This window comes from Elephas maximus, chromosome 12, assembly GCF_024166365.1.
Source record: "Elephas maximus indicus isolate mEleMax1 chromosome 12, mEleMax1 primary haplotype, whole genome shotgun sequence".
Classification (NCBI taxonomy): Eukaryota; Metazoa; Chordata; class Mammalia; order Proboscidea; family Elephantidae; genus Elephas; species Elephas maximus.
Window position 1 is genome coordinate 72,984,315 of NC_064830.1, and position 21,183 is coordinate 73,005,497.

Below are 21,183 nucleotides of genomic sequence, written 5' to 3' on the forward strand. Positions count from 1 at the left end.
AGAGTAGAATTTTTCGTAATGATTCTTTTAATTTCATTTGGTTCTGTTGTGATGTGGCTCTTCTCGTTTCTTATTCGGGTTATTTGTTTCCTTTCCTGTATTTCTTTAGTCAGTCTAGCCAATGGTTTATCAATTTTGTTAACTTTTTCGAAGAACCAGCTTTTGGCTTTGTTAATTCTTTCAATTGTTTTTCTGTTCTCTAGTTCATTTAGTTCAGCTCTAATGTTTATTATTTGTTTTCTTCTGGTGCCTGATGGATTCTTTTGTTGCTCACTTTCTATTTGTTCAAGTTGTAGGGACAGTTCTCTGATTTTGGCTCTTTCTTCTTTTTGTATGTGTGCATTTATCGATATAAATTGGCCTCTGAGCACTGCTTTTGCTGTGTCCCAGAGGTTTTGATAGGAAGTATTTTCATTCTCGTTGCATTCTATGAATTTCCTTATTCCCTCCTTGATGTCTTCTATAACCCAGTCTTTTTTCAGGAGGGTATTGTTCAGTTTCCAAGTATTTGATTTCTTTTCCCTAATTTTTCTGTTATTGATTTCCACTTTTATGACCTTGTGGTCTGAGAAGATGCTTTGTAGTATTTCGATGTTTTGGATTCTGCAAAGGTTTGTTTTATGACCTAATATGTGGTGTATTCTAGAGACTGTTCCATGTGCGCTAGAAAAAAAAAGTATACTTTGCAGCAGTTGGGTGGAGAGTTCTGTATAAGTCAATGAGGTCAAGTTGGTTGATTGTTGTAATTAGGTCTTCCGTGTCTCTATTGAGCTTCTTACTGGATGTCCTGTCCTTCTCCGAAAGTGGTGTGTTGAAGTCTCCTACTATAATTGTGGAGGTGTCTATCTCACTTTTCAGTTCTGTTAAAGTTTGTTTTATGTATCTTGCAGCCCTGTCATTGGTTGCATAAATATTTAATATGGTTATATCTTCCTGGTCCATTGTCCCTTTTATCATTGTGTAGTGTCCTTCTTTATCCTTTATGGTGGATTTAAGTTTAAAGTCTATTTTGTCAGAAATTAATATTGCTACTCCTCTTCTTTTTTGCTTATTGTTTGCTTGATATATTTATTTCCATCCTTTGAGTTTTAGTTTGTGTCTCTAAGTCTAAGGTGTGTCTCTTGTAGGCAGCATATAGACGGATCGTGTTTCTTTATCCAGTCTGAGACTCTCTGTCTCTTTATTGGTGCATTCAGTGCATTTACTTTCAGCGTAATTATGGATAAGTGTTTAGTGTTGTCATTTTGATGCCTTTTTATGTGTGTTGTTGACAATTTCATTTTTTCCACTTACTGTTTTGTGCTGAGACGTTTTTCTTTGTAAATTGTGAGATCCTCATTTTCATAGTATTTGACTTCATGTTTGCTGAGCCGTTACGTTTTTCTTGGTTTTTATTTTGAGTTATGGAGTTGTTATACCTCTTTGTGGTTACCTTAATATTTACCCCTATTTTTCTAAGTAAAAACCTAACTTGTATTGTTCTATATCGCCTTGTGTCTGTCTCCATATGGCAGTTCTATGCCACCTGTATTTAGTCCCTCTTTTTGATTATTGTGATCTTTTACATATTGACTTCAATGATTCCCTGTTTTGAGCTTTTTTTTTTTTTAATTAATCTTAATTTGTTTTTGTGATTTCCCTATTTGAGTTGATATCAGGATGTTCTGTTCCGTGACCTTGTGTTGTGCTGGTATCTGATATTATTGGTTGTCTGACCAAAGAATTTCTTTTACTATTTCTTGTAGCTTTGGTTTGTTTTTTGCAAATTCTCTAAGCTTGTGTTTATCTGTAAATATCTTAAATTCTCCTTCATATTTCAGAGAGAGTTTTGCTGGATGTATGATCCTTGGCCGGCAGTTTTTCTCCTTCAGTGTTCTGTATATGTCATCCCATTGCCTTCTTGCCTGCATGGTTTCTGCTGAGTAGTCTGAACTTATTCTTATTGATTCTCCCTTGAAGGAGACCTTTCTTTTCTCCCTGGCTGCTTTTAAAATTTTCCTTTATCTTTGGTTTTGGCAAGTTTGATGATAATATGTCTTGGTGTTTTTCTTTTTGGATCAATCTTAAATGGGGTTCGATGAGCATCTTGGATAGATATCCTTTCGTCTTTCATGACGTAAGGGAAGTTTTCTGTCAGCAGATCTTCAACTAGTCTCTCTGTGTTTTCTGTCCTCCCTCCCTGTTCTGGGACTCCAATCACACGCAAGTTATCCTTCTTGATAGAGTCCCACATGATTCTTAGGGTTTCTTCATTTTTTTAAATTCTTTTATCAGATTTTTTTTTTTTAGCTATGTTGGTGTTGATTCCCTGGTCCTCCAGATTTTCCACTCTGCATTCTAATTGCTCGATTCTGCTCCTCTGACTTCCTATTGCATTGTCTAATTCTGTAATTTTATTGTTAATCTTTTGGATTTCTGAATGCTGTCTCTCTATGGATTCTTGCAACTTATTAATTTTTCCACTATGTTCTTGAATAATCTTTTTGAGTTCTTCAACTGTTTTATCAGTGTGTTCCTTGGCTTTTTCTGCAGTTTGCCTTATTTCATTTCTGAGGTCATCCCTGATGTCTTGAAGCATTCTGTAAATTAGTTTTTTACATTCTGTATCTGATAATTCCAGGATTGTATCTTCATTTGGGAAAGATTTTGATTCTTTTGTATTGGGGGTTGTAGAAGCTGTCATGGTCTGCTTCTTTATGTGGTTTGATATCGACTGCTGTCTCCGAGCCATCACTAAGATATTGTAGTGATTTATTCTATATTTGCTCACTGAGTCTTATCTTGTTTGGTTTTCTTTCAATATACGTGGATGGGCTACTAGATTGTGCTGTCTTGGTTGTTGTAGCCCTTGACTTACTTATGACCTATTACCAGGTGGTTTGGGCTTTTGCCAGATATATATGCCTGAGTCTATTCACTATTCTTGAGTAGAATCTGATTTTGGGTCATCAAGTGTGTGCTGCACCCTAACACCTACCCACCTTGAGAAGTAGTGGTGATAGTTGTGTGCACCAGATTCTATTAGCAGCTGGGGTTCACACTCCAGGGGGACAGGATGCTGACAGGCTTCCCCCAATGTCAGTGAGGTAGGTGTGTCTCTATTCCTAAAGTACCTTAGTGGGAGGGCTCTGCAGCTGTACCATAGGCCCCCAATGCAACTACCTCTACTGATTGGTAGGTGTCACCCTCCTTAGACCCCTAAGGCAAGAGGCTAGGTGGTGTGGGGGGAGCTTCAGCCCTCAGTTCCCTGTTGTGGGTCAGTGAGCGCTCTGTTGAATAAGCAGAGATATCAGACCTGGGAAACTTGTTTTTCCAGTAAATCTGCTAAAAAACAATGCAGTCAGATCCCTATCAGAAATGCCTTTGCATTATAATAGCCACCTTGTTCCCTGTAGGGATGAAAGCCTGAGATATGGATCGTATATGCTTGGCTGGAGCTATTTCTGTGTTTTTAGTCCAATTAGGGAAGGATTTTTGGTGCCTGGGTTTTTTGTGGTTGCTTCTCTCAGGCCGGAAGAATGGGTTAGGAAAAGACCAAAAAAAAAAAAAAAAAAAAGGAAAAGAAAAGCCGCGGAGCCGGAGCATTCTCCCTCTGGCTTAGGAAATTCCAATGTTAATGAAGCCGCCTGGGAAGGGGAGGGGAGGGTTTAGAAAAACAGGAGAGAGTAGCATCCCGGATTATAGCAAAGTTGCTTATCTTGCTTGGGATGACTATTTTATCTGAGATTCCCGAGGGGCATGTCGCCTATGTGTGCTGGGTGTGTAGAGATTGCCCCCGAGGGTCTGGCCCGTAGAAGCGGCGGTCAGTTCCTCCGCTGCCAGTCCAAAGCCCAGCATCAAGCTTCCCTGGCTGGGACGCTGCACTCCCAGCTCCAAAATCAGCCGCTGCCTCCCGGGGACTTCTCCTCCTGCCAGCCGCGTCACTGCGCCGCCTGCGTGGACCACCTGGGCCCCCTCCCGGGGTCAGTTCAGGGGCGTAGGGCTGCGCCCCATGTTTGCGCCTGCACAAGATGTTGTGTTCAGCTCCCCTGGGCCCAGTCCTAAGCCCAGCACCAAGGTTATCTGACTGGGATGCTGGCTCCAGGCTCCGAAAACAGTCGCTGCTTCCCCGTAGTTGTTCGTTCTCAGTCTCTGTCACTCAGGTCAACTCTTTAAATCTGTGTTTGTTGTTCAGGGTTCATAGATTGTCATGTATGTGATCGATTCACTTGTTTTTCCGAGTCTTTGTTGCAAGAGGGATCTGAGGTAGTGTCTACCTGGTCAGCCATCTTGGCCCCCTCCTGTAGTGTTCTTTTGGTGTCCTTGTCTGTCTTTGGTGTTAGGGTAATGGTGGCCTCATAAAGTGATTTAGGAAGTGATCCATCCTCTTATTTTTTGGGAGAGTTTTTTTTGAGAGGCATTGTTGTCATTGTTTGTTTAAATGTTCGGTGGAATTCCCCACTGAAGCCATCTGGTTCTGGGCTTTTCTTTGTTGGGATGATATTGATTACCAATTCAATCTCTTCACTTGTGGTGGATCTTTTGAGATTTTCTATTTTTTCTTGAATCAGTATAGGTAGTTTGTGGGTTTCTAGGACTGTGTCTATTTCATCTAGATTATCTAATATCTTGGCGTAAAATTGTTCCTAGTAGTCTCTTATATTTTTGAAAATGCACATGCATTCTGTTGTAATGTTTCTACTTTCATTTCTGGTAAAAAAATTTGCATCTTCTCTTGTCTTTGTGTAGGTAGTGATTTGTCAATTTTACTGATCTTTTCAAAGAACCAACTTCTAGTTTTGTTGATTTTGTTCTATTGTTTTGCTATTCTCTCTATCATTTATCTCTGCTTTGATCTTTGTTTATTTTCTTCCCTTGTGGTAGCTTTGGAATGAGTTTGTTCTTCTTTGTGTAGTTTCTCAAACTGTAAAGTTAGCTTATTGATTTAAATTTTTTTCCCCTCATGTCGGCATTCACAAGTATACTTTTCCCTTTAAGCTATGGCCTTGCTGAATCTCTTAAGTTTTGATATGTTGTTTTCATTTTGCTCATCTCTCAGCATTTCTGATTGTCCGTTAGCTTCTTCTTTGACCACTGGTTAATAGTGTGTTGTTTAATTTCCATATATGTTTGTAATTTCCAGTTTTTCTTCTGTTACTTGATCTCTAGTTTCATTCCATGTGGTTGGAGAAGAGACTTTGTATGATTTTAATCTTTTTAAATTTATTTAGATTTGTATTGACAGTTATGGATTGAGTTGTGTCCCCCAAAATATGGATTGTAAACCTTCACCCCATTCCTGTTCTTATACCCCTATTTGGGAATAGGTTTTCATTGTTATAATAATATATATTATCTATTAATGTATTAATACGTAATATTATATATTAACATATAATGTGTTATATTAATGAGGCAGCAGTAGTGAGGATGTGTCCTAAATCAATCTCTTTTGAGATATAAAACAGCAGACTGAGCAAATAAGCAGGCAAGCAAGCAGAGATGGGGGAAGATAGATGCCACACCACAGGAGCTCTCCACAGAACCAAGAAACAGAAGCTGAAAAGAGATACGGACCATCCCCCAGAACTAACAGAGAGTCTTCCCCTATAGCTGGCACCCTGACTGCAGACTTCCAGCCACTTCAACTCTGAGAAAATAAATTTATTAAAGCCACTCACGCGTGGCATTCTGTTATAGCAACACTTGATAGCTAAGACAGTGACCTAGTGTATGCTCTATCCTGGAGAATAATCTATGTGCACTGGAGAAGAATGTGTGTTTCATTGATGTTGAGTGAAGTATTCTGTATATGTCTATTAGGTCTAGTTTTTTTAATAGTGTTGTTGAAGTCCTCTATTTCCCTATTGATCTGTCTAGATACTCTGTCCATTACTGAAGTAACTAGGACTGTAGAACTATTTCTCCTTTAAATTCTGTCATGTTTACTTCATATATTTTACAACTCTGTTGGGGGCATACATGTTTTTAATGAATTGACCCTTTTATCATTATATAATGTCCTTTTTCTGTTGTAACAGTTTTTGACCTAAAGTCTATTTTGTCTGATATTAATACAGCCATCCAACTTTTTTGGTTACTGTTACCCGAATATGGTCTGTACCCTGGAGCAGTCGAGCCAATGAAGAAACTCCAAGTCAGAAAGAGAGAAAGTTTATTAGGAGGAGGTGGCACCAGCGGAAGTTCTAACAGCAATGCAGGCTGTGTCTATGGAGTCCCGAAAAGCAGTTCTTACATCTGAGCTTATATTTCATTTTGGCGAGGATTACTCAAAGTTTTTAAGCACATAGCCCACGGATGGCCATATACGTTACGAAACAACAAGAAACTATTAAAATAAAGATATGCATGCTGGACATCTGGACTCTAATCTTTATGTTTGTAAGAGGCAAAAAAAACTTCTATAAAATATCTTGGCTATTGGAATTGGCCTGCCAAGTCCACTCTGACTGAGAGAAGGAGCAAGAAAGGAAGCTGCAGACCAAAAGCACCAGGCAGCCTTCCCAGCTACTGTCTTGCTGGCTGAAGGACATCCCCCAAGAGAACAAAGAAGAGAAGGGAAACCAAGGTGCAAGAGCCGAGAGGGCTCTGCACCCCTTTGGAAAGAGACCAGTGCAGCTGATGCAATAAAAAAAAATAAAAAGCTTGTTGGTTACTTAGAGTATCATTATGGTGTTAGTTAGGTCAAGCTCTCAGTCACCCATTTTGAAAAGGAGAAAACATATTGCAAGGTATTAGGGTCACAGTTACTATCTGCATGGGATATTTTTTTCCATACTTCTAGTTTCAACCTGTTTGTGTTTTGGATCTGAAATGTGTCTCTGGTAGACAGCATATCGACACACAAAAACTTAGGGAAAGAGGTCCCGAGCTAATATACAAGTTGGAATCACTAGTATATACAGGGCAGTTAAGCTGTGAAAGTGGTTGCGAATGAGTGGAATGAGATGAGAATACGGTCAAGAACACAACCCTGGGGATCCTTACTGGGAGATTAGGGGCAAGTCACTCAACCTTAGTTTCTTCATCTGTAAAAGGTGATTTTGTTGGGCCCTATTGTCCTCTCCAGAGCCCTGATGGCACAGTGGTTAAGAGATGGGCTGCTGACCAAAAGGTTGGCAGTTCACATCCAAGCTCTTTGGAAACCCTGTGCTGCAGTTTACTCTGTCCTATGAGATTGTTATAAGTGAGTGTGGACTCGATGGCCACGGGTTAACGTCCTCTCCAGGCTAAAGAACTCTAGACAATTTTTGCACACACTTATTTCAGATTGTTGTATCTGAAGACCATGAGGCTAAGGATCAGGTCTGTTGTTTGTCATAGCAGACAGCAGGTAGTCAATAAAGGTTTGTTGAGGAAACAAATATGTGTTGAGTGGTTGTGTGCTTACCTTAAATCTAACCAACTTAGGAGAGACACCAATTGTGAGATTCTTTTTCAAATGGTACCAATTTTAGTTGATAACAAATTTTCTGCAGTGAGTTTAATGGCACTGTTAAGATTTCTTAAATAAAGAGTGATCTCTTTCCACAGACGTAGGTTTTCTGCCATGGAAGCTGGAAGGAGGTAGAATGAGATTCTTTGACGGCAGGGAGAACAATAACGGTGATCAGGCTGTTGAAGCAGGAGACTCTGGCAACTGTGTAAAGGTTTCCAGAGGCTGGAAGTGAGGAGGTGTTAGAGGCTTCGGACACTGAGTCCTACCAGTATGTGGTTGAGGTGAAATCCCAGCTAAAGACTGCTGAGAGGCGTGCCAAGATAAGATAGAATTCCTGTGCAAGGTCCAGTAACTCCCTTTTCTTCCCGACTAACCTCCAATGCTAGGCAACATTTTTTAAGTCACATTGTTCAAGGGAAAAGGCTGCACCTTGAGAACCAGCTCCAAGCTGCCACCCAGGCTCACGCAGAATCTGACCTCAGAGCTTCCCTCCTCCGGAGGGGTGCACAATTATCAGCCCACCGTTGTACCTGGAGCCCATTCTGGAGTGAGAGGTCCATCCACCAGTACATGCAACCCAAGATGACTGGACAATGGGACTCCCAAACTTGGACAGGGGAGGGGAATTCCATGAATGGGCATGCTAAAGGGACTAAGGTGTAAGACCTGGAAGCAGTCTTCCCCTTAAAGATCCCCAAGTTCCCAGCTCGGAAAGCTCATGGTCTTCTGGTCACTAGACCCTGCGTTGCTCGTTATCTGCACTGATAATAAACTTGTCACTTTCTGTTTTCCTTAAAAGTGGTGTCCCTATTACTTCAATCAGCTAATAGGTCAGGGGAACCCTGGGGCCTATGGTTTTAAGTGCTAGGGCTGCTAACCAAAAGTGGGCAGTTTGAATTCACCAGGCACTCCTTGGAAACTCTGTGGGGTAGCTCTACTCTGTCCTGTAGGGTTGGTATGAGTAGGAATTGACCTGATGACAACGAGTTTGGCTTTCTGTTTTGATTTAATTGGAGAGTATAAGACCGAGATGTGTCGTTGGGTTACAGAGGCAGCTGCTGAGGCCCATCTGGCAGGTTGGGTGGGGAAAGTGGACGACAGCCAAGTGATGGAGGGGGACACCAGCCAGGGGGGTTATGGGGACCCCAGGCGGGTGCGGCAGGGGCATGCCAGGGGGGTGGAGGAGGGGCACCCCACCCATGAGGGGGAAGGGGACCCCAGCCGTGCGGGGGAGGCAGAACCCAGCTGCGCGGGAGAGGGGGACCCCAGCATATCGGGGGAGGTGAATGGCAGTCATTCGGGGGAGGGGGACCCCAGCCGTGCGGGGGAGAGGGATACCAGCCATGAGGGGGAGATGGACAGCAGCCAGGTTGATGAGGGCGGGGGCATCCGGGTGGGGTGGGTGGACCACATCCGGGTGAGGTTGATGGAAGGCATTCTGGAGTGGTGGGTGGAGGGCAGCCTCTTGTGGTAGGGGGAAGCCAGCTCCTTGGAGGCAGAGTAAGGGAGTTGGGCGGGGGAGGAGGATGCCAGAAAAGTGTGGGAGGGGGACGCCAGCCAGGTGGGGGAGGGGCTCGCCAGAAGGGTGGGGGAGGAGGGTGCCAGCCTGGTGGAGGAGGTGGAGGCCAGAAGGGAGGGGGAAGTGAGCACCCTGGTGGAGGCTTGGGAGGATAGGAGGGTGTACAAGGAGGTTGAGACTCTGGCCAAGCCTTGGGAGGCCAGCTGGGAGGAGGAGGGGAAGGGTCTAGGGGAGGTCCAGGGACAGGGCTGGGAGGAGGAGGAGGGGGAGGATTTAGTGGAGGACCCGGAATACTGCTGGGAGGTGGCCGGGGAGGCTCTGGCCCAGGTTTGCCAACTGGGGTGGGAAGGGGCGGCTCTGGCCCAGGTTTAGGAGCACAGGTGGAAGGAGAAGGAGGGGAAGGGTCTGGCCCAGGATTGGGAACACAGGTGGAAGGAGGAGGGGGAAGTTCTGGCCAGGGTTTGGGAACACGGGTGGGAAAAGGAGAGGGAGGTTCTGGCCTGGGTTTGGGAGCAGGGTTGGGAGGAAGAGGGGAAGGGTCTGGCCCAGGTTCGGGAACACAGGTGGGAGGAGGAGGGGGAGGGTCTGGCCTGGGTTTGGGAAGTCCGGTGGGAGGAGGAGGGGGATGGTCTGGAAGGGGTTTGGGAACACTGGTGGGAGGAGGAGAGGGAGGGTCTGGCCTGGGTTTGGGAACACGGCTCGGAGGAGGAGGGGGAAGTTCTGGCCTAGGTTTGGGAACAGGGGTGGGAGGAGGAGGGGGAGGCTCTGGCCTGGATTTGGGAACACAGGTGGGAGGAGGAGGGGGAGAGTCTGGCCTGGGTTTGTGAACAGGGGTGGGTGGAGGAGGGGGAGGGTCTGGCCTGGGCTTGGAAAGTCCGGTGGGAGGAGGAGTGTTATGGTCCGGCCCAGTTTTGGGAACATATCTGGGAGGAGGAGGGGGAGGGTCTGGCCCAGTTTTGGGAACATATCTGGGAGGAGGTGGTGGAGGGTGTGGTGAAGGGTCAGTCCAAGGCTGGGGAAGAAATCTGGATGGAGCTGGTGCCCCACTGTCCGTGAGTACTGATGGAGGGCATCTGGTGGGGCAGCGTGTGTCTGACCCTCTTGGGCAAGGAAGGGTCCTTGCTGAAGCCCGCCGACCCTGCAGAATAGAAAAGCAGTTATAGTTTTAATATACTTCAATAGGACAGACCAAAACACTATGAATTATAAAAGCTGAAACCTAATGATGCAGATGTCCGCACCTGGCACCTTCCCCTCCACCAGTTCTCAAAAGAGCATCAGTCCTAGAAAACTCTATCCCTCCCGCTGATCCCACTACACTTTAAAAACACTACACTTTAGGGGATGGTAAAGGATGCAACCAAAAAGCAAAAAACAAAAACTAGATTAAGTCAAAGTGCATAAGAAACTCTGAGATCATACGTAGGAGTAAGTAAGGAAGAGTCCTAGAGTCCAGCCAAGGCTTTGGTAAAAAGGAAGGGGAAAAGCGCCCCCACCCTCAACGCTGGAGTGAGGACAGAATTGAGTGCTTGGAGCCCCAGAAATAACTGTCAAGAAGTCAATACAATGGTGGTAACAGCACCCTTTAGAAAGCCCTGTTCTTCCATTTTGTGGTATTTTCATGAAGCAATTGTTCACTCTCCCTGTGCAGAAACATATACACTCTTCTCTACACAACATAGAAAGCCTGGTTTCTGGGTCTTTAAAAACACTTGACATTTAGAAAATTTTCTGTGCTCTGAAATGTCTTTGAAGCATATGACTTTTAGGAGCTGCCTCCACTGTGAGGATTTACACTAGTTCCACCATCCCTCTACCATGAGTGATTCAGTTTGTTGCCACATTTGCCCTGTAATCCCATCCTGTTCCACTGAGTGTGCTCTCACCAGGTCTTTGGATGCGTGGTGGCTCTTTCATTAGGGAAGATGACTAGACATGGGACTGTGGTGAATAAAAGGCTGTATTTTTAAGGCTTCGGGTAGACAGTGTTACACTGCATTTCAGGATGGTTGTGAGAATTCGCGGTTCCACTACCAGTATGTGAACGGGGCCCCAGAAGAGTTAATATTTAATTCCTTTGATCGAAAGAATTTATCAATTAAAAGTTTTTTCATCGAAGTTATGTACTTGTCTTATTCACTGATTCTTCACTAAAGGAGATGAGACTGTTTTAGAAAGTTAGTTTGGTTTCACTCATCGATTTGTGTTCTCATTAGTAGACTAAAGGGAAATCCAATAATAGGCCAGTGAGTATAAGAATTCCTGATTATTCATGATTGAAAGCATATGTATAAACAAACAAACAAACAAAAACCCCAGTCCTGGTGGTGTAGTGGTTAAGAGCTAAGGCTGCTAATCCAAAGGTGGGCATTCCAGTCCGCGAGGTGCTCCTTGGAAACCCTATGGGGTCGTTCTCTGTCCTGATTATCCATGATTGAAAGCATATCTACAAGGTATGTGAAAATACTCACCGAACGGAGAGTGAGGAGAAAGAGTATTGCTAAAGTAGCAATCTGCAGAAAGAGGAACGTCGTTATAAGGTTTTGGTCCGGCTCAGGAAAACTATTGTCGATGAGCTGAAAGAGCAATATTCGAAGTCACAAGAAGCCTCAAAGAAATATATTATAGCAGTCACATGGAATCATGGAGAGAAACCCCAAATCAGCCTCCGAGAACCATCCCCACCCATCAGATATCTCCAGTGGGTTTCTCTGCTTCCAGGAAGGTTGGCAGCTGGCCACCTGGTGTTTCCTCTGAGTCTGGCAGTGTTGTTAGAGGTTGTGAGTGTCCTGTCTGTAATGGGGCTCAATCTCTGGTTCCCCAGAGGCTCTACCTGCCCTTGTGTCTAATGCTGAATCACACTTTTCTCATGGATACATTGAATTTTTAGCATCTTAAAGACAAGCACAGGGCAAAAAAAAAAAAAAAAGCCTGAAAATTGCTACAAAAAGAGATGTCTTTATTCAGAATTAATCAACTTTTAGCGCTTGAATAAAAGCAAAGTGGTGACCATGTAGATGACACTAACAACCCGAGGTTTCTCTAAGATCCTTGATTTTAATTCTATTCTACTCCTCTGTGCATGGAGACAGACTTCTTCAGAGCAAGTTCTGACTCTCCGGATACCTGATACTTTGGATTTAACTGTTTGTTCTTGAAAACTGATTACTTTCATTCTCAACATTTCCTTCAAGACAGTGTATTCAACAGAGATACGCATTTGACAGAATATGATTCAGCAAAAGAAACGAATGAATTATGGAACCAGGCAAGAATGATTCATCGTGAACTTGCAAAATGAAAGTATAAGCTGGGACAACCCTGTGAAGGTGCTGCTTTCTGGGTTTTTTTTTAACGGGCCATGTCCTAAGGGGAAAAACCAGCCCCCATGTCTCTTTCCAAGGTAAAGGATAAACACACTGTGGCATATTCATATACAGAACTTCTACTCAGCAATGAAAATGAAGCAACTATTAGCACACCACACATCCTGGATAAATCTAAAAATGATTATTGTGACTTAAAGAATCCTCAATGAAAACCAAAAGTAAATCTTGTATGCTTCAATTACATAAAAGTTCTATAAAAATACCTATCAGTGGTTGGAAGAGGAGTGGCAGAAACCCAAGGAGAGGACAGAATGAATTAAAAGAATCAGCAGGAATGTCTTGCGGGTGAGGGTTAGGTTCATTATCTTGACAATGGTAATGGTTTCATGGCTGTATACACACATCAAAATTCAACAAACTGCATACTTTAATTAGGTGCTGATTATTATACATCACTTATACACGAGCTGTAGGAAAAGAGATTAGCTACACAAACTGTTATAGTTTTTTATTTTCTTGACCAAAAGACTATAGCAAGTATTTTTAAAAAGTCAGCAGGATACAGTGTATGAATTTATAAGCCAGTTTAGAACTGAGGAAAAAATACATACTTACATTATGTGGGAATCCTGGCACTTTACAATGGTCAGTAGTACACCCAACCTGTATGAAAGCGTGAGAAATAATAGGCATGAAAATTCTGTGTTAAAGAGAGTATATATGGGATAAATACAGATGTATATAGTTACGGCCATAACCAGGAGAGATAGGCAGTTGCCATCATAAAATCGTATTCAAATAAAAGTACAGAGTACTATTAACATCAAGTTTCCAAAACCATTGAAGTTTTCTTTCAACATTCATTTTCATTCTGAACCAGGCCATGTCATGTCAGATTTTTGAAGTCCATAAAAGAGTGGCGTAAAAGAGGAATCTTGTGTATTATATGATTAAATCTATGAAATTAGCAGGTAGTTAGCAACATAATTCCAGATAGAAACTAACAAGAATTTCCTTTCATAGTATTTCACCTAAACCAATGAACAGGAACATGGAAACTAATATGTAAGAGAATACTAAAATTTTTTGAATGTATGGTCACCAAAACAAAAGGGAAATCTTGTTTCTTTCAAAACAAGATTGTTACAAGTATTTTAGGAAAAAATAACTTTGCAATGGAATTCATACTAATCCACATGGAGGTTCAGTCTCATGCAGATTGATGTTTCTCTAGAAAATAAACTCTGAGGTCTCTAACAGTTTCTTCTCAGCCCTCACAGCTGAGGTGACTACTGTGTGTGCTTTCAGAAAACACAGTGTCTTTGAGTAGCCACTGTCTAAAAGGGAGCAGTAACTTTCAGCAAATTCATTAAAGAAGCAGATCAGATGCATGAAAAGACCAAGGCCGTCCTTTCCTCATGGGTCAAAACCCCAGTTCTGGGCACTCTTGTTCCATCTAGCTATTGTTGAGACTCCGGTGTCAGGAGTGTCCTACTAGCTAAGTCAGCTCAGACAGGGGTCACTAAACACTGTGCTTCTTCTGGTCACCCTTCGTGCTGGACTGAGTCCCCCTCAGCCACCCCAGGAAAAGCTGTTGTTTAAACTAGTGTGAAAGAGTCCAATAACAGGTGAGAAAGCACGGCATGTTCAAGGATTACTCACATTTTCGAATGGCGTAGTTGGTGGCCAGAGCACCAGGAACCAGAACAACACCCTTTGTGCCTTCATGTCCTGTCTCCTTAAGGGAGCTCAGTGGCGCAACGCAGGAGTCGGTTAAGTGTGGGATGGGGACAGGGCCAATTGTGTATGAGAGTGGAACAAGGGGTATGGCCTGAAGAGACAGGGGGTGCTTGTTCGCCTGGGGGGGGGGGGAAGGGGGGGAAGGGAAGGGAAAACGGTAGAGATGGCAGGAGTGGGATGGATGAGCGAGGAGATCACACAGGAGAAGCTGGAGGAGGTTTCAAAGTCGGTAAGTAGGTGAGTAGCTCAACAGGTCAGTAGGATTCAAGGAGCAGAAGAGTTGGACTCGCAGGATCAGTAGCCTTCTCCCATCTGGTCGATGCCTTAGTAACCTGCATGGTTTATAAATTCTCCCTCGTCCAATCCCTGCCTTCGCCCCTGACGCATCACAATGGAACCCACACCTGACAGACCACACGTAACCTACCATGTACCATCCCCCACCAACTGCCATACGTACTATAGGGCCTCTCTGGGATCATCAAGAAACTTGTGATTTATGTTCCTTCCCAGCCCATCTTCCTTGTCCCCCACATTCTGGGTTGTTCCTTCCTTTCCTGAGCTCCTAGAATTTCCCGTCCTAAGTCTTGGCTACATAACTTATACAGTGAATGATGACAGAGCTGCTAGAAGAAACAAACAGAAGCAGAGCAGGGGAGTTCATACCCCTGCCCTCTCTCTGCAACTGATACACTAAACAGGTGAAAATCAGTAAGCATGTGGAACATTTGAATAGGAAACCAGTATATATATATATATATATATATGTTTATCTCGTTATTCCGAACAATTGTACAAGAAACGTTATTTTCAAGCACACATGGTGCATTTCCAAAAATCACTCTATTCTGGACTTTGAGCTCACTCCATCAATTTCAGAGGCATGAAATCACAGAGAACATGTCCTCGTTTTCTGATCATAACGTAACTGTGCTAGGAATTAATGATAAAATGCTAACTAGGAACTTCCTATGTTGGAAATGGTAATGTGCCCTTTTAAGTGAAACACGAATCAAAGGCAAACTCTCAAGGGAAAAGGAATATATGTGACCTCAGTGATAAAAATCAGTGATAAGGATATACTAAAATGACATTAAAATGCAACTACTTTTGGCTTGGGAATTCCGATTGATTTGTTTGTCCTTCTGGCACACCACAGTATATTCAATATTCTTTGCCAACACCACAATTTAAGTCCATCCATTCTTCTTCTGCCTTCCTTTTTCATTGTCCAGGCTTCTCATGCATATGAGGCAATTGAAAAGCCCATAGCTTAGGTCAGGGGCATCTTAGTCATCAAAGGGACATTTTCAGTTTATAAAAGTGTAAAGAGGTCTTTTGCAGATTTGCCCAATGCAATACATTTTTTGATTTCTTGACTGCTGCTTGCATGGATGCATTCATCATCAAAAAGAACATTTCAAGATCTATCCTGAAGTACAGTGCTGTCAGTGATAGGATAATATCCATATGCCAAGGGAGAGCTGTTATTATGACTATTACTCGAATATATGCACCAACCACTAAGGCCAAAGGTGAAGAAATTGAAGATTTTAACCAACTTCTTCAGTCTGAAATTGATAGAACATGCAATCAGGATGTATTGGTAATTACTGGTGACTGGAATGGGAAAGTTGGAGACAAAAAAGAATTGGTAGTTGAAAATATAGTCTTGGTGATAGAAATGACACTGCAGACTGCATGATAGGATTTGCAAGACCAATGAATTCTTCCTTGCAAATACCTTTTTTCACCAACATAAACGGCAACTCTATAGGTGGACCTCACCACATGGAATACACAGAAATCAAATCAACTACATCTCTGGAAAGAGATGATGGAAAAGCTGAATGTCATCAGTTAGAACAAGGCCAGGGGACTGGGGAATGTGGAATAGACCATCACTCGCTCATATGCAAGTTCAAGTTGAAGCTGAAGAACATTAAAACAAGCCCCTGAGAGCCAAGGTACGGTCTTGAGCATATGTCACTTGAATGTAGAGACTATCTCAAGAATAGATATGACACGTCAAATGCTAATGACTGAAGACTAGACGAGTTGTGGAATGACATCATACATGAAGAAAGAAAGAAAGAAAAAAAGAACCCATTGCCATGGAATCGATTCCGACTCATAGCAACCCTATGGGGAGTAGGACTGCCCCTTAGAGATTCCAAGGAGCGCCTGGTGGATTTGAACTGCCAACCTCTTAACCACTATGCCACCAGGGTTTCCTGAAGTCCTTAAAAAGACAGAAAAGAAAGAAAAGACCAAAATGGATGTCAGAAGAGATTCTGAAACTTGCTCTTGAATATCCAGTAGCTAAAGCGAACGGAAGAAACGATGAAACAAAGGAACTAAATAGAAGATTTCAAAAGGCAACTCGAGAAGAGAAAGTATTATAATGACATGCGCAAAGACCTGGAGGTGGAAAAGCAAAAGGGAAGAACACGCTCAGCATTTCTCAAGCTGAAAGAACTGAAGAAAAAATTCAAGCCTCGAGTTACGATATCAAAGGATTCTATGGGGAAAATATTAAACAATGCAGGAAGCATCAAAGAAAAATGGAAGGAATACACAGAGTCACTATACCAGAAAGTAGTTGACATTCAACCATTTCAGGAGGTAGCACATGATCAGGAACTGATGGTACTGAAGGAAGAAGTCCAAGCTTCACTGAAGGCATTGGCAGAAAACAAGTCTCCAGGAGTTGATGGAATACCAATTGAAATGTTTCAAGAAAGAGATGCAGCACTGAAAGTGCTCGCTCGTCAGTGCAAGAAATTCGGAATACAGCTACCTAACCATCTGACTGGGGAAAAAAAAAAAAAAACAAACCATCTGACTGGAAGAGATCCATGTTCATGTCTGTTCCCAGAAAAGGTGATCCAACCGAATGCACAAATTATCAAACAACATCATTAATGTCACACGCAAGTAAAATTTTGCTGAAGATCATTCAAAAGCGGTTGAAGCAGTATATCAACCAGGAACTACCAGAAAGTCAAGCTGGATTCAGAAGAGGACGTGGAACCAGTGATATCATTGCTGATGTCAGATGGATCTTGGCTGAAAGCAGAGAACACAGGAAAGATGTTTTCCTGTGTTTTATTGACCATGCAAAGGCATTTGACTGTGTGGATCATAACAGGTTATGGATAACATTGCAAACAATGGGAATTCCAGAACACTTAATGTGCTCATGAAGAACCTATGCATAGATCAAGAGGCAGTCATTCAAACAGAACTGGGGGATACTGCATGGGTTAAAGTCAGGGAAGGTGTGCATCAGAGGTGTATCCTTTCACCATACTTATTCAGTCTTTATGCTGAACAGATAATCCGAGAAGCTGTACTATATGTAGAAGAATGGGGCAAAAGGATTGGAGGAAGACTCATTAACAACCTGTGATATGCAGATGAACAACCTTGCTGAAGGTGAAGATGGCTTGAAGCACTTACTGATGAACACCAAAGACCACAGCCTTCAGTATGGATTACACCTTAACATAAAGAAAACAAAAATCCTCACAACCGGACCAATAAGCAACATCATGATAAACAGGGAAAACATCGAAGTTGTCAAGGATTGCATTTTACTTGGATACACAATCAACACCCATGGAAGCTGCAGTCACCAAATCAAAAGATGCATTGCACTGGGCAAACCTGTTGCAAAAGACTTCTTTAAAGTGTTGAAAAGCAAAGATGTCATCTTGAAGACTAAGGTGCACCAAGCCATGGTGCTTTCAGTCGCCTGACATGCGTGCGAAAGCTGGACGATGAATGAGGAAAACCGAAGAAGAATTGATGCCTTTGAATTGTGGTGTTGGCAAAAAATAGTGAATATACCCTGGACTCCCAAAAGAAAAACAAATCTGTCTTGGAAGAAGAACAACGAGAATGCTCCTTAGAAGCAAGGATGGCGAGACTGTGTCTCACATCCTTTGGACATGCTGTCAGGAGGGATCAGTGCCTGGAGAAGGACATCATGCTTAGTAAAGTAGAGGGCCAGTGAAAAAGAGGAAAACCCCCAACAAGGTGGATTGACATAGTGACTGCAGCAACGGGCTGAAGCAGAACAACAATTGTGAGGATGGCACAAGACCGGGCAGTGTTTCATTCTGTTGACCTAGGGTTGATATGAGTCAGAACCGACTCGACAGCACCTAACAGCAACAGCTTGCGTGGATATTTATTGTTGCTCCAAGTAGGATGAAATCTTTGCCAACTTCAATATCTTTGCCATCTATCATGGCACTGTTTATTGGTCCGGTTGTGAGGATTTTTGTTTTCTTCACATTCAGGTGTAATCTATACTGAAAGCTCTAGTCTTTGACTTTGATCGGTAAGTGCTTCCAGTCGTCTTCATTCTTGGCAAGCAACGTTGTGTCAATTGATTATTGAGTTTGTTAAGGAGTGTTCCTTCCATCCTGATGCTGTCTTCTTCATATAGTGCAGCTTCTAGGATTATTTGTTTAGGGTGCAGACTGCATAAGTAAGGTAAAAAGATACAACCCTGCTGTGCGCCTTTTGAAATACGTTCTGTTCGAACAATTGCCTCTTGATCCATGTAGAGATTAGGCATGAGCACAATGAAGTGTTCCGGAGTTCCCATTATTTATAACGTTATTCCTGTCTGGAATATGCTTTCTTTATTAACTGGGCATTTCCTGTGTTGATCCTCTGGGACAGTCCCCTTACCTTTCCTTACATTTACATGCACAAGTACGGTAGACACACAAAATTAATCATCACAGCGCCTATGAAAATTAACAACAGTTCCTGTGGCCTCACTTGACCTCTGCATCTACTAGGCCCCACAGGACACCCTGACTCTAAGGGCCCCTGACAGGGTCCGAGTCCCAATCTCAGGCCCAGAGGCTCGTCCCAGAGCTCCCCTGCCCTGGCCATGCTCAGCGCCCTGGACACAGCCCTGCAGAGGGCCCCAGCATGAATTTGGAGCCAGGAAAGCACTCCCTGTTGTGACAGTTTCAGGGGAGCAGGGCCTGCCTGGACTGTAGCCCCATTTGCCTGCAGTGGCCTCTGTTGGGAGTGCCAGGGCCCTCTATGTGTCCTGTGGGGCAAGGGTCTGTGCATGTGTGTGAGTGTGTGTGTGCAGTAGTGTAATCTGTGTGGCTGTCTCTGTCTGAGTTTCTGACTCTGTGAGTGTGTTGTGTTTTCCCGTGTGGCTGTTGTGTCTCTGCGCTCTTCTCTGTGTGTGTGTGTATGTGTGTATCTGGGCATGTGTTTCCCTGCTGGAATGTCTGTGTTTTGGATCCCTTTGTTTGTGTAAATTTGCTCCTTTGGGTGTTCCTGAGTATGTATCTGTGTGGGTGTGTCCATCATGTGTCAGTTTGCCTGAGGGGTTGTCTCAGGTGACCCTGAGTGTTTGTCTGTGTTTGCGTGTGCTCCCCACAGTGTCTCTGCCTGAGTCTGCAGTGTGGGGCCCTGTGAGCCTGTCCATGAGCCCACACCCGTGTTCCCAGCTGAGACCAGGTGGTCCTTGTCTGTGCGTCCCCATGCTCCTGGTGGCTGTACATTTCCCGCTGAGTGTGTGTGTGTGTGTGTGTGTGTGTGTGTGTGTGTGTGCATACGCCAGGAACATGCACCCCCAGAGGGGACTTCTTTGAGGGCAACCCCTAGGGTGGGTAAGAGGAGACAGTATGTCTATCCTCCTCCCTCAGGCTAGGCTGGGCCCTTCTGTCCCTGATCCCTCAGCCTCTGGTGTCCTCCTGGTAGTCCCACCTCAAGCCCCAAGAATGGAGTCAAGGGTCAGTTCATAGGATCCCTAACCAGGGAGTGGCTACAGAGGGTTATAATGAGTTGGAGGGGCACTTGGGAGTGGTTGAGAGAGTCATGGTCCCCGAGAGGGGTGATTGAGTGGGTGTCCCTAGGGAGCGCTGGGGATCTGTAGGGCTCTGTGTCCCTGGGGTGGGATGAGTAGCTGGGGGTTGTTGGGAGGGTTGGGGGAGTCCTGAATCCCTGGTGAGGGTTTGGGTGGAGAGATATCTAGGGAAATCTGAGGAGGAGGGCTCCTGGGGCCCTGGTTAGGGGTGAGCGGGCAGCACAGCTTGGGGCAGCACAGCTTGGATCCCCAGAGAGCCCTGGTCCGTCACCCTGGTGGCCAGGAGCTGGGGCGGTGGTAGCAGCAACAGCAGCATTATTATCAGGCACAAAGGTAACAGACCCATTGGATTGTGGCAGGTGCTGGACTATCTGTCCAGTGGATACAGCCACCAGGCAAGGACCGAGCCTCAAGATGCCCTGCCCAGACCACCTCTGGGCTCACCATCCTGTGGGCCCTGGAGGAGCCCAGCAGGGCCAGAGCCTACGGCCATATGCAGTTTCCCTCCTGGCCTCAGCGTCCCTGGACATGAAAATGGGTGAGTGGGGGCACCAGATGGTGCTGGATCCAGGAGGGAGAATCCATCTAGCCTGGGTTATCTCAGATTGGAGGTTGGGAAGAATTACAGAGGAAGTTGTAAGAAGCACTTAGCCTAGGCCCAGGCCCAGAGCAAGGTCCCAAAACAGGGGTGTTGTTGACATTGATGGTGGCATTTTATTACCTTCAGCCCCAGTCCCAGTGCTCACCTGGCCAACCTCAAAGGGACAGAGCAGTGAGAGGAGGGGTAGTGACTGAACTTAACTTCAAAGAGGATAAACGTAGGAATCTAGGTGGTCCTGATCCTCTTTGAAATCCAGTCTCAGAACACACCTTACCCCTGACCATATTGAGGAAACTGAGATGGGCAGGGGTGTGCCCAGGTTCCCTCAGTGGCCGTGAGTTACTGTTGATTATATCCACACAAACTCTTCTTGCAAAGTGCACTGTGTTTGATGTCTCCAGTGATGGTTTTGGGCAGCCCTGGGACAAACTCCACCTAGACGTGGAGAAAGCAAATCTGACCCGATTCAGTCCTGCTATCATTTCCTTCCATTTCCCACTCCCTTCCTTGTCAACTGCACAGACCCCAGGCAGGCTGACACCATGTGGGCGTCTCCATGGGGCTCACCACATATCTCAGGTCCTCTCCTGATTCTAGGAAAGTGGATGTAGCCACATGACTTGCTTTGGCCAATGAACTGTGAAGTGTGTTACCTCTAGGCAGAAGAGTTCAGAACTCTTCACATGGGAGGCTGAGCACCCTGTCTTC

General features: G+C 44.2%; 1 long non-coding RNA gene across 4 annotated transcripts in view; it reads left to right on the plus strand.

Annotated features, from left to right (window-relative positions):
- LOC126086670 (uncharacterized) overlaps window positions 1-21,183 on the plus strand; it is an 81,373-nt gene that overhangs the window by 17,181 nt on the left and 43,009 nt on the right. The window contains exon 3 of one of the 4 annotated variants that reach the window (XR_007519567.1): window positions 6,060-6,563. The exons of the other annotated variants lie outside the window; for them this stretch is intronic. This is a non-coding gene — a long non-coding RNA (uncharacterized LOC126086670). Of the gene's footprint in view, window positions 1-6,059; window positions 6,564-21,183 lie in introns of those variants that run through there. 4 annotated transcript variants of the gene reach the window in all.